Here is a 12,327-nt window from a genome sequence, read left to right on the forward strand (position 1 = left end):
CACTGAGTGACTAGGTTCTGTTTGGGTTAATACACTAGCAAATACAAGGAAATTTCCCCTATAATTTAAGAAATAGGGGCAACAAAGACTCGTAGATAGGCCCTGCATTAAACAACTTGGAACACCTTAACATTGAAAATGGCAGAAAAAGTGATATTCCTTTGTATTTTGGTACAATAAAAAGGTAAGACCTATGATCACATCAGAAATACCAATTATCTCATTTGCTGGAAATACTTTAGTGGAAATTATGTTGACTACTAAAATAAGCACATGAGTCAACAAAGATGGACTGGAGACTAGATTACTTTCATTCTGTATTGTTGCTGTATTATGACAAAATTGGAAACAAATTATATTGGTTATAGGAGAGGGCTTCAAATTGCTTTTGTTAGTGACAGCTTTAGCTCCAAGTTAAACAATTTATCACTTGTGCATGGCAACAACAACAAAAAAACAAACAAACAAACAAAAAACTTGACTTCATTCCTAAACCTAGAATAGATTAAAAGATTAAAATGAGGAGCTATGAAAATCTGAAGAGACCACATCGAGGACTTTGACAGTTAAAAATCTTCACTAAATGCAAAATCCAATAATTACACCTAATACTGAAATAGAAAACAAGAACATTTTTATCCATGTACCCAGTGACTTCCTCTTAGACCTTTCTTTTGAAAAGAATATAAAGATTTGTTGTCCATCTCCTGATTCAAATGGGGCTTACCTTGGAACCATTTCCAGTGCTTTAATATCTTTTGGAGAAAAGATCTATTTCATTTCCTCTCCCAAAGCGCTTTCTTTAAGGAGAGCAAGGCCTCCTGGCCTCTTGATCATACTTCGATTCCTCTACCTGTTGCTACCTGCATGAGAAAATCCTTGTGGGGCCTTGTAGGACAAAGTCTATTTGCCACCATGTTGTCAAACTCAAGGGATTACCTGCACAATCTAATATCATGTCTGCCCAATGGACTTCTCTCCAACCACTGCCTCTCTACAAGCATCCTTGATTGCATGCATCCCTTCTGGAATGCTATAATAAATTGACTCCACTTTCCTCCCTACTTTTGTCTACCCTTAATTTCAACCTGTCTCCTGGCTGCTTCCCTGTTGTCTACAAACATCCATGTTTTTGTAATCCTTATAAAAACTTATTTGACACTACAATGGCTGTAGGGTATTTTCCTGTATCTCTTTCCCCCTTAGTCAGTAAACTCCTTGAGAAAGTCAACTACAGTAGGTATTTTCATCTCTAATCCTCTAATTCTCTTCTAAATCCTCAAAAACTAAAACTGCTCCCTTTCTGAAGTTATCAGTATTCTCTGAACTGCCTTATTTAATGGCCTTTTGGGCAACCATGATGCTTCTTGATCTTTCTTTAGCAGAAGACACAGATGACCTTCTAGATATTCTCTCAATAAGTTTTTGTGACACTGCTTTCTTCTGAGTATGCTCTCTGACCATTCTTTCTAAGTATTTTTGTTGTTTTTTCATTTGTGTTGTTTCTGTTAACTTGGTATCCCTAAAAGCTGTGTGCTAGACTCTTTTCTCTTCTTTCTCTATGTGATCTCTATGTGATCGCATGAAAACCTATGGATTAATTTATGATCTTTAACCAGATGATACCCAGAACTACCTTTATTCTGAAATCTATTCTTGCATCAACAATTGCTTTTTTAACATCTCAAACTCATCATGATTAAAGCAGAACTCAATCCCCTCTCTAATTTTCCTTGAACATCTCTGTCATCCTTGAACAATATTGTCAGGGGGTACCACCAGCCTCCCAGTAACTGAGGCTTGCAATGTTTTTTTTTCTTTATTAAATTTTTTATTTTGAACCCCGTGGAATTGCTCGTCAGCTACGGGAAGGGAGGCAAAGAATTTAATTCTTGTAACCAAGTAATAATGTTCTAAATTAACTAATTAAAAAATTTTTCAAAATTTTTTTTCATTTTGATAACAAATCTCCACATAAATTTTCCAAAGTTATATGATCCATATTGTTTCCCTCTCTTTTCCCCTCCCCACTCCCAGAACTGACAAGCAATTCAATCTGGGTTATAAATGGATTATCATGCAAAATATATTTCCAAATTATTCATTTTTGTAAGTGAATAATCTTATAGAAACAAACCCCCCAAACATATACACAAATAAACAAGTGATAAATCATATGTTTTAATTTGCATTTCTACTCCAACAGTTCTTTCTCTGGAGGTGAAAAGCATTTTTTTTCATAAGTTCTCAGAATTGTCCTGGACCATTTTATTGCTGTTAGTAGCAAAGTCTATCACATTTGGTAGCTCCACAAAATTGCAGTTACTATTTATAATGTTCTCCTGGTTCTGGTTATTTCACTCTGCATCAGTTCACATAGATCTTTCCAACTCTTTCTGAAATCATCCTGTTCATCATTCCTAATAGCATAATACTATTTCATCACCATTCTATACCACAATTTGTTCAGCCATCCCCCAAATTAGGGACATCTCTTTAGTTTCTAATTCTTTGCCACTACAAAGAGAGTGGCTATACATATTTTTGTACAAACAGGTCTTCCCATTTAAAAAAAAATCTCTTTGGGAGACAGACCCAGTAGAGGTATTATTACTGGGTCAAAAGGTATGTCTTCTTTCATAGCCCTTTGGGCATAATTCCAAATTGACATCCAGAATGGTAGATCAGTTCACAATTCCACTAGCAATGTATTATTGTCCCAATTTTGCCATATCCCCTCCAACATTTATCATTTTCCTTTACTATCATATTGGCCATACTGATAGGGTGAGTTGATACCTCAGAGTTGTTTTAATATGCATTTCCCTAATCAAGAGAGATTTAGAACACTTTTTCATATTGTGTTATTTAGAATGTGTTCCCCAAGCTACATTTCCCATAATTCCCTTTCCCCTTTCCTGTTGTGAATCATTTTACATGGACTGAGGTTTTTAGTTTTGGTTTTGACCACACTAGTTTTCTCTCTGGCAGGACCAGTGTGGAAGAAGGGAGTAGCTGGCTCAGTTTCTTTGGCTTTGACTTTCCCTTTGATCTAAGTTGATTTTAATAAATAGTATTAAATATAATACTTGGATTATTATATATTAATTGTAATCTTTTCATTTGGTGACTTATGAAGGGAACTGAACTGAGAACTTTTTAAGGACTCCTCTGCTGGGAGTTTTCAAACCCTGGCTACTGCTGGAGCCACCCCAGCTGTAGCTCGTTTCCCCACTCACTGCCAGGGACAGCTATTAGCTGTTGGAGATTGGCATTCAAGTCCTGCAGTTTGCCCAAAGCCCTGAAGTTTAAAAACTGCTACTGGTTTGGAGCCAAGAGCTACTCCTACCTGTGGACTTGCCCCTGCCCCTATGTTTCAAGCCACTGCTAGCTTGCACAGCCAGAACACCTCAGCCTGGCACCAGCTGAAGCTATTGCTTCTCCTGCCAGTCCTACTGCATTTTACTGCTTTCTTTTTGCCTCACCTACCTCAGTGCCAGTTGGTGAATATACGCTCCCTCCCCCAGTCCCAGCCAGCACAGAAGGGAAGTTTCTTTCCCCTCTGGACAGCTAGTTGCCTCCTAGCCTTAGTTAGGCTCTTTGCTTTGGCTGGGGGGGGGAGGAAGTTCTAGCACTCTTTTACCCACCCCAGCCTCCTCCCAGTCCTCTACCTGCCCTGCTTTACTTCCATCTTTCCTCTGAAGCCCTTTTGCCATTGGGGAAAAAACTGTGACCCTAGACCCCACCTGATTTTTTTAGTAATATACTCCATTTTGGTTTCTGGAGGCCCTAAACCCACCCCTTACTCTGCAACCCACCCCTAAACATACCCCTAACCCCTCCCTGTTGTAATTCTGCCTCTTGGCCACTAGAGGTCAATGTTGAGCACTAATTTTTTTTCTATTTTTTCTTCCTTCCCTTTTCCTGCTTAGCTACAGTGGTTGTTTGCAGCCACCAGAGGGCAGCAACACATGAATAAATAAATATTTTTTCCTTTTCTTTATTTTTTACAAATAAAAATCCAACAAAATCATAAAAATAAAAAATAATCTGAATATCCCTCATCTTATTCTACCTCCACTGCTTGTAATAATAATAATTAAAAAATAAATAAAATATGTTTTTTTAAATCAAAATGCTAAGTAGCATAAATGTTACTTTGCATGAAAGTTTGTTTTTTGCCCAATTAGGGATCTTTAATATCCAGGATTACCATTACCTCCTTCTCCTTATAATCCTAGGACATTTTGTTTTTCTGATCTTCAATGTTAACATAAAAAATACTACTACATGAGAGATTAAAGCAGAAATGTAACCCAACAGGAAAATGCAATTGGAAAATTTCAAACACTACTTACATGATCTAATGAAAAATGATGATCCCATACAAAAAAGTCTGAATTTTGCAAGCCTGTTCCTGAACCACTAAGAGAAGACAATCCTATTTCTCCCAAAATGGAGACTAGACACCCCTCTACTTTATATCAAGTATAGACCTTTCTCTCTCATACTCTGGAACATCTGTCTCATGCTCTGAAACTCCTGGATAATCTTGCCTCCCCTGATTCTTCTTATGACCCCCCATCCTCTCCTATATCTTCTCCTACCCCACGACCAGTTCCAGTCCTGAGGAAATCTTGTCCTCCTACTGAACCTGTTTCTAGCCATGTTGCCTCGGTATCCCCAAAGGCAACTTCTAAGGAACCTCAGCCATAGAATTATTCCAATGAAGATTTTTCCCCCTTTGGGGTAAGTACCTGAAATAGGACACAATGGGGATGTGGTAACCCCAAGACACCATATTCCCTTTACTCCTCAAGAAATTAGAGAATTGAAATGTGATATATCTCATTTTGAATGCGAACCTATAGTTGTGACCAAGAAGATGGCCAATATTTTTTATCTATATTATCCATCCTATAAGGATTTTGAGAATTTGCTCAATGCTTTTCTAACAGAATTTGAGAAAAATAAGATCATGTCCCATGTTTTTTAAACAATTATTTATTGGTGAGAAAATTTAAATAATTTAGATAATTATTTATTTTTGATAAAAATTAAAATTAATTTAAATAATTATTTATTGCTGAGAAATTAAAAATAATTTTAATAATTATTTATTTTTTTCTTTTAAAATTTATTTAATTAGATGATTTAGAATATTTTCCCATGATTACAAGACTCATGTTTTTTTCCTCCCCTCACTCCACCCCCATCCGTATCTGATGTGAAATTCCACTGGGTTTAACATGTGTCAATGATCAAGATCCATTTCCATATTATTAATATTTGCACAAGGGTGATCTTTTAGACTTTAAAAGACTCCAAAATTTAGAGTCTACTTTCCTAGTCATAGTCCCCCTGACCCATGTGATCAAGCAGTTGTTTTTCTTCTGTTTCTTTTCCCATAGTTCTTCCTCTGGATGTGGATAGCATTATTTCTCATATATTCTTCCCAATTGTTCTGGATCATTGCATTGCTATTAGTAGAGAAGTCCATCACATTTAATTTTACCACAATGTATCAGTCTCTGTGTACAATGTTCTCTTGGTTCTGCTCCTTTCACTCTGCATCAATTCCTGGAGGTCTTTCCAGTTCACACGGAACTCCTCCAGTTTATTATTCCTTTGAGCACAATAGTATTCTATCACTAGTATATACCACAGTTTGTTCAGCCATTCCCCAATTGGAGGGCATCCTCTCATTTTCCATTTTTTTTTGCCACTACAAACAGCATGGCTATGAATATTCTTGTACATGTCTTTTCCCTTATGATCTCTTTGGGATACAATCCCAGCAGATCAAAGGGCAGACTATCTCCCATGTTACCAATGTTTGGGGGCATAATGCAGCACACTGGCCAGCTCAGGACCATTTGCAATTGAATCGTTGTAGGGAGGTCATTATAACAGCAATGAGAGAATGCTCCAAAAATATGGAAGCATAGACCAAATTTGAAAGCCTTAAACAATCTGATGATGAGACCCCCTCACAATTCATGAATAAGCTCATTGAGCTTGGGGGTTGTTACCTAGACCTTGATATTTCTAAAGACAAAGATGTTAAGCAAATAAAGTGATACTGACAGTTTGTCAACAACTTTTGCAGGATATCCCAGGATTATTTCAAAATGCATAGCCCATGGTGGCCTCAGATGGACCTTGAAGAGTTGAGGAAAACTTCTGATTATGTCTTTAAAGGTCAAAAAGAAAAACAGGAAGAGACTAATGATATTATAGAAACCTTGCAAAAAGAAATCAACCCTTTAAAGGATAGGTTTGAAAAATAAGACAAAGGGTATGATGCTTAACCAATGGCACTTGTCCCTCTCCAAGAATTTATCAGTCCCCTACCTGATGCTTCTGTCAGAAGAAGGGCCACATAATGATGAAATGTAGGAATTTGTTCCAGACAATGAAAAACAATATCCACTGGAAAAATCATCAAAGAAACAATTATAGGAATAATAATTATAATGGTGATTTCAGGAATTGTACTTTCAGGACATAATAATTCTAGGAATATAAATCAGGCCCCTGGCAACTCATACCAAATAAACTTACAGCAGTATACCTAGAGTGGAGCTTGTCTCCAAACAACCCAGGGTGCTACTTCCCCTTAGGGGGGAGCCCAAGGAACTACCTAAATATTATAAAGGTTTACAGTGGGGGGGGGGAGGGTTGGGGCACAGGAATCAGATGATACAACTTTTTATTTTCAGATCCTGACATCTTACTGTTCATTGTCCCTATCTACTCCCCCCTCCCCCCACTGATGAGTCCCATGTAACATTAAAGGTTGGTAACACCTATTATGATTGTCTTTTGGACAATTGAGCTTTCTGGTCTTTATTGCTTTATTGAAGAGTACACCTAATTCGGATTGCAGTTCTAATGGCTCATAGGTATCTCAAATGTTGTGGGTATATCAGGGAAACCCCTAAAGGTTCCCAAGATTTCCCCTAGAATAGTGTCCATAGGACGCCTTAGGGTGGAACACTCTTTTTTCTTAATGCCTGGCTCCCCAAAAAATTTGCTGGGGAGAGATCTTTTATGCAAGCTTAGGGTCACAATAACTTGTTCTCCAGATGGCTCTATGTCACTGGAATTGCCTGAGAAATCCTTAACTTTTCTCCCTGTACTTCTTTCAGATGCTCATGAGATGAAGGATACTCCTATTTTTGAGATATCAACTGATATATCTGAGACTCTCTGGGCCACATCATCTTCTGATGTTGGCCTACTTAAATTGGCTGTCCCTGTTCAAATTCAAACAAATCTAGCCCACCTTCTTCCATTCCTCAGTATCCTTTTTTGAAGGAGGCAATTGATAGCATTATATCTGTAATAAATTCACTGATTGACCAAGGCATTATAATTCCCTGTAAATCTGAATACAATATGCCCATCCTGCCTGTTAAAAAGACAAAACTGGAGCCCGATGGCAAGCATCTCTATTGATTTGTCCAGAATTTGAGAGCTGTGAACAATCACATTATATAGAGTCACCCTGTAGTTTCCAACACAAATACTATTATTTCCTCTATTCCCAGCACAGCTACATACTTTACAGTATTAGACTTGTGCTCAAATTTCTTTTCTATTCCTATACATGAAGACTCCAGGCATATCTTTGCTTTTCCCTGGAAGTGCTCCCAGGGAAATGGGCACATTTGCCTCAGAGTTTCATGGACAACCCTATTTTGTTTACACAATTCTTTTTTTAAAATTTATTTTATTTGATCATTTCCAAGCATTATTCATTAAAGACATAGATCATTTTCTTTTCCTCCCCCCACCCCCCATAGCTGACACGTAAATCCACTGGGCATTACATGTTTTCTTGATTTGAACTCATTGCTATGTTGATAATATTTGCATTAGAGTGTTCATTTAGAGTCTCTCCTCTGTCATGTCCCCTCAACCACTGTATTCAGGCAGTTGCTTTTCCTCGATGTTTCTACTCCCACAGTTTATCCTCTGCTTATGAATGGTGTTTTTTTCTCCTAGATCCCTGTAAATTGTTCAGGGACATTACACTGCCACTAATGGAGAAGTCCATTACATTCGATTATACCACAGTGTATTAGTCTCTGTGTACAATGTTCTCCTGGTTCTGCTCCTCTCGCTCTGCATCACTTCCTGGAGGTTGTTCCAGTCTCCATGGAACTCCTCCACTTTATTATTCCTTTTAGCACAATAGTATTCCATCACCAACATATACCACAGTTTGTTCAGCCATTCCCCAATTGATGGGCATCCCCTCGTTTTCCAGTTTTTGGCCACCACAAAGAGCGCAGCTATGAATATTTTTGTACAAGTCTTTTTGTCCATTATCTCTTTGGGGTACAGACCCAGCAGTGCTATGGCTGGATCAAAGGGTAGATATTCTTTTTTCGCCCTTTGGACATAGTTCCAAATTGTCCTCCAGAATGGTTGGATCAGTTCACAACTCCACCAGCAATGAATTAATGTCCCTACTTTGCCACATCCCCTCCAGCATTCATTACTTTCCTTTGCTGTTATGTTAGCCAATCTGCTAGGTGTGAGGTGATACCTCAGAGTTGTTTTGATTTGCATCTCTCTGATTATAAGAGATTTAGCACACTTCTTCATGTGCTTATTAATAGTTTTGATTTCTTTATCTGAGAACTGCCTATCCATGTCCCTTGCCCATTTATCAATTGGAGAATGGCTTGATTTTTTGTACAATTGATTTAGCTCTTTATAAATTTGAGTAATTAAATCTTTGTCAGAGGTTTCTATGAAGATTTTTTCCCAGTTTGTTGTTTCCCTTCTGATTTTAGTTACATTGATTTTGTTTGTGCAAAAGCTTTTTAATTTGATGTAGTCAAAATTATTTATTTTACATTTTGTGATTCTTTCTATGTCTTGCTTGGTTTTAAAGTCTTTCCCTTCCCAAAGGTCTGAAATGTATACTATTCTGTGTTTACCCAATTTACTTATGGTTTCTTTCTTTATGTTTAAGTCACTCACCCATTTTGAATTTATCTTGGTGTAGGGCGTCAGGTGTTGATCTATTCCTAGTCTCTCCCACACTGTCTTCCAATTTTCCCAACAGTTTTTATCGAATAGTGGATTTTTGTCCCAAAAGCTGGGATCTTTGGGTTTATCGTATACTGTCTTGCTGAGGTCGCTTTCCCCCAGTCTATTCCACTGATCTTCCTTTCTGTTTCTTAGCCAGTACCAAATTGTTTTGATGACTGCTGCTTTGTAATATAGTTTAAGGTCAGGGACTGCAAGGCCCCCATCATATGTGTTTTTTTTTTCATTATTTCCCTGGATATCCTTGATCTTTTGTTCTTCCAAATGAACTTTGTTATGGTTTTTTCTAAATCAGTGAAGAAGTATTCTGGTAGTTCAATGGGTATGGCACTAAATAGATAAATAAGTTTGAGTAGGATGGTCATTTTTATTATATTGGCTCGTCCTATCCATGAGCAGTTAATGTTTTTCCAATTGCTCAAGTCTAGTTTTAGTTGTGTGGAGAGTGTTTTGTAGTTGTGTTCATATAGTTCCTGTGTTTGTCTCGGGAGGTAGATTCCTAGGTATTTTATTTTGTCTAAGGTGATTTTGAATGGGATTTCTCTTTCTAGTTCTTGCTGCTGAGCTGTGTTGGAGATATATAGAAAAGCTGATGACTTATGTGGGTTTATTTTGTATCCTGCAACTTTGCTAAAGTTGTTGATTATTTCAATTAGCTTTTTCGTTGAATCTCTAGGATTCTTTAAGTAGACCATCATGTCATCTGCAAAGAATGATAACTTGGTTTCCTCCTTGCCTATTTTGATGCCTTCAATTTCTTTTTCTTCTCTAATTGCTACTGCTAGTGTTTCTAGTACAATATCAAATAGTAGAGGTGATAATGGGCATCCTTGTTTCACTCCTGATCTTCTTGGGAATGTATTTAGTTTATCCCCATTGCAGATGATATTAGCTGATGGTTTTAGATATATACTGTTTATTATTTTTAGGAATGACCCTTCTATTCCTATGCTTTCTAGTGTTTTTAATAGGAATGGGTGTTGTATTTTATCAAAGGCTTTTTCTGCGTCTATTGAGATAATCATGTGGTTCTTGCTAGTTTGCTTGTTGATTTGGTCAATTATGTGGATGGTTTTCCTAATATTGAACCAGTCCTGCATCCCTGGTATAAATCCTACTTGATCATGGTGAATGATCCTTCTGATCACTTGCTGGAGTCTTTTTGCTAGTATCCTATTTAAGATTTTTGTATCTATATTCATTAGGGAGATTGGTCTATAGTTTTCTTTCTCTGTTTTTGACCTGCCTGGTTTTGGAATCAGTACTATGTTTGTGTCGTAAAAGGAGTTTGGTAGAACTCCCTCTTTGCTTATTATGTCAAATAGTTTGTATAGTATTGGGATTAACTGTTCTCTGAATGTTTGATAGAATTCACTGGTGAATCCATCAGGCCCTGGGGATTTTTTCTTAGGAAGTTCTTTGATGGCTTGTTGGATTTCATTTTCTGATATGGGATTATTTAAGAATTCTATTTCCTCTTCTGTTAGTCTAGGCACTTTGTATTTTTGTATATATTCATCCATATCACCTAAATTGGTGTATTTATTGCCATATAATTGGGCAAAGTAATTTCTAGTGATCGCCTTAATTTCCTCTTCATTGGAGATGCTGTCCCCCTTTTCATCTTTAATGCTGCTAATTTGCTTTTCTTCCTTCCTTTTTTTAATTAGATTGACCAGTACTTTGTCTATTTTGTTTGTTTTTTTTCAAAGTACCAGCTTCTTGTCTTATTTATTAAATCAATAGTTCTATCACTTTCGATTTTATTAATTTCTCCCTTAATTTTTAGGATTTCTAGTTTGGTTTTCTGCTGGGGGGTTTTAATTTGATTGCTTTTGAGTTTTTTCATTTGCATTTCCAATTGATTGATCTCTGCTCTCCCTAGTTTGTTAATATAAGCATTCAGGGATATGAATTTACCTCTGATTACAGCTTTGGCTGCATCCCAAAAGGTCTGAAAGGATGTCTCGCCATTGTCATTTTCCTCGATGAAATTATTGTTTCTATGATTTCTTCTTTAACTAAACGATTTTGGAGTATCATATTGTTTAATTTCCAATTGGTTTTAGATTTGGTTTTCCATGTACCATTACTAATCATTACTTTTATTGCCTTGTGATCTGAGAAGGCTGCATTCATTATTTCTGCTTTTCTGCATTTGTGTGCTATGTTTCTGTGACCTAATGTATGGTCAATTTTTGTGAATGTGCCATGTGGTGCTGAGAAGGTGTATTCCTTTTTATCCCTATTTATTTTTCTCCATATGTCTATTAATTCTAATTTTTCTAAGATTTCATTCACTTCTTTTACCTCTTTCTTATTTATTTTTTGATTTGATTTATCTAAATTTGATAATGGTTGGTTTAAGTCTCCCACTAATATGGTTTTACTGTCTATTTCTTCCTTCAATTCTCCTAGTTTCTCCATTAGAAATTTGGGTGCTATATTATTTGGTGCATACATGTTGATTAATGATATTTCCTCATTGTCTAGAGTCCCTTTTAACAAAATATAATTACCTTCCCTATCCCTTTTGATCAGGTCTATTTTTGCTTTGGCTTTATCAGATATCATGATTACCACTCCTGCCTTCTTTCTGTCAGTTGAGGCCCAGAAGGTCTTACTCCATCCTTTAATTCTGACCTTGTGGGTGTCAACCTGCCTCATGTGTGTTTCTTGAAGACAACATGTGGTAGGGTTTTGGATTCTAATCCATTCTGCTATTCGTCTACGTTTTATGGGTGAGTTCATCCCATTCACGTTCAAAGTTATGGTTGTCATTTGTGGACTCCCTGGCATTTTGATAGCCTTCCCTAATTCTAATCTTTTCTTCTTCGGCTCTACCTTTTAGTCTAGTGATTTACTTTGAATCAGTCCCCCTTGTCCCCTCCCTTGATGTTTCCCTTTTTAGTCCCTCCCTTTTTGCTCCCTCCCCCTCCCCCTCTCTTTCCCTCCCTTTTCGTTTTCCCTCTCCCCCTTCCCCCCCTTGGTTTTCCCTTCTCCCTACCCTTGTTGGGTAAGATAGAATTCAAGATCCCAATGGATCTGGATGTTTTTCCCTCTCAGAGTTGATTTCCCTGAGATTAAGGTTTAAGTAAAAAACCCTCTCTTCCTCTCCTTCTTATAGGAGTTTTCTTCCCCTCCCCTTCCCATGTGAATCTTTGTGTGAGAAAGATTATTCTATTTGGTCTTTCTTTACCCCCTATTTATACATTATATTTTCCCCACATGTTAGTATACATAGATTGATATAAATGTAGT

The 12,327-nt window shown here is 37.0% G+C and overlaps 1 protein-coding gene across 3 annotated transcripts in view; it reads right to left on the reverse strand.

Annotated features, from left to right (window-relative positions):
* The window catches only part of RYR3 (ryanodine receptor 3), a 793,997-nt gene that overhangs the window by 154,921 nt on the left and 626,749 nt on the right, over positions 1 to 12,327 (reverse strand). The window lies entirely within an intron of this gene.

The sequence above is a fragment of the Monodelphis domestica genome, chromosome 1, assembly GCF_027887165.1.
Source record: "Monodelphis domestica isolate mMonDom1 chromosome 1, mMonDom1.pri, whole genome shotgun sequence".
NCBI lineage: Eukaryota > Metazoa > Chordata > Mammalia > Didelphimorphia > Didelphidae > Monodelphis > Monodelphis domestica.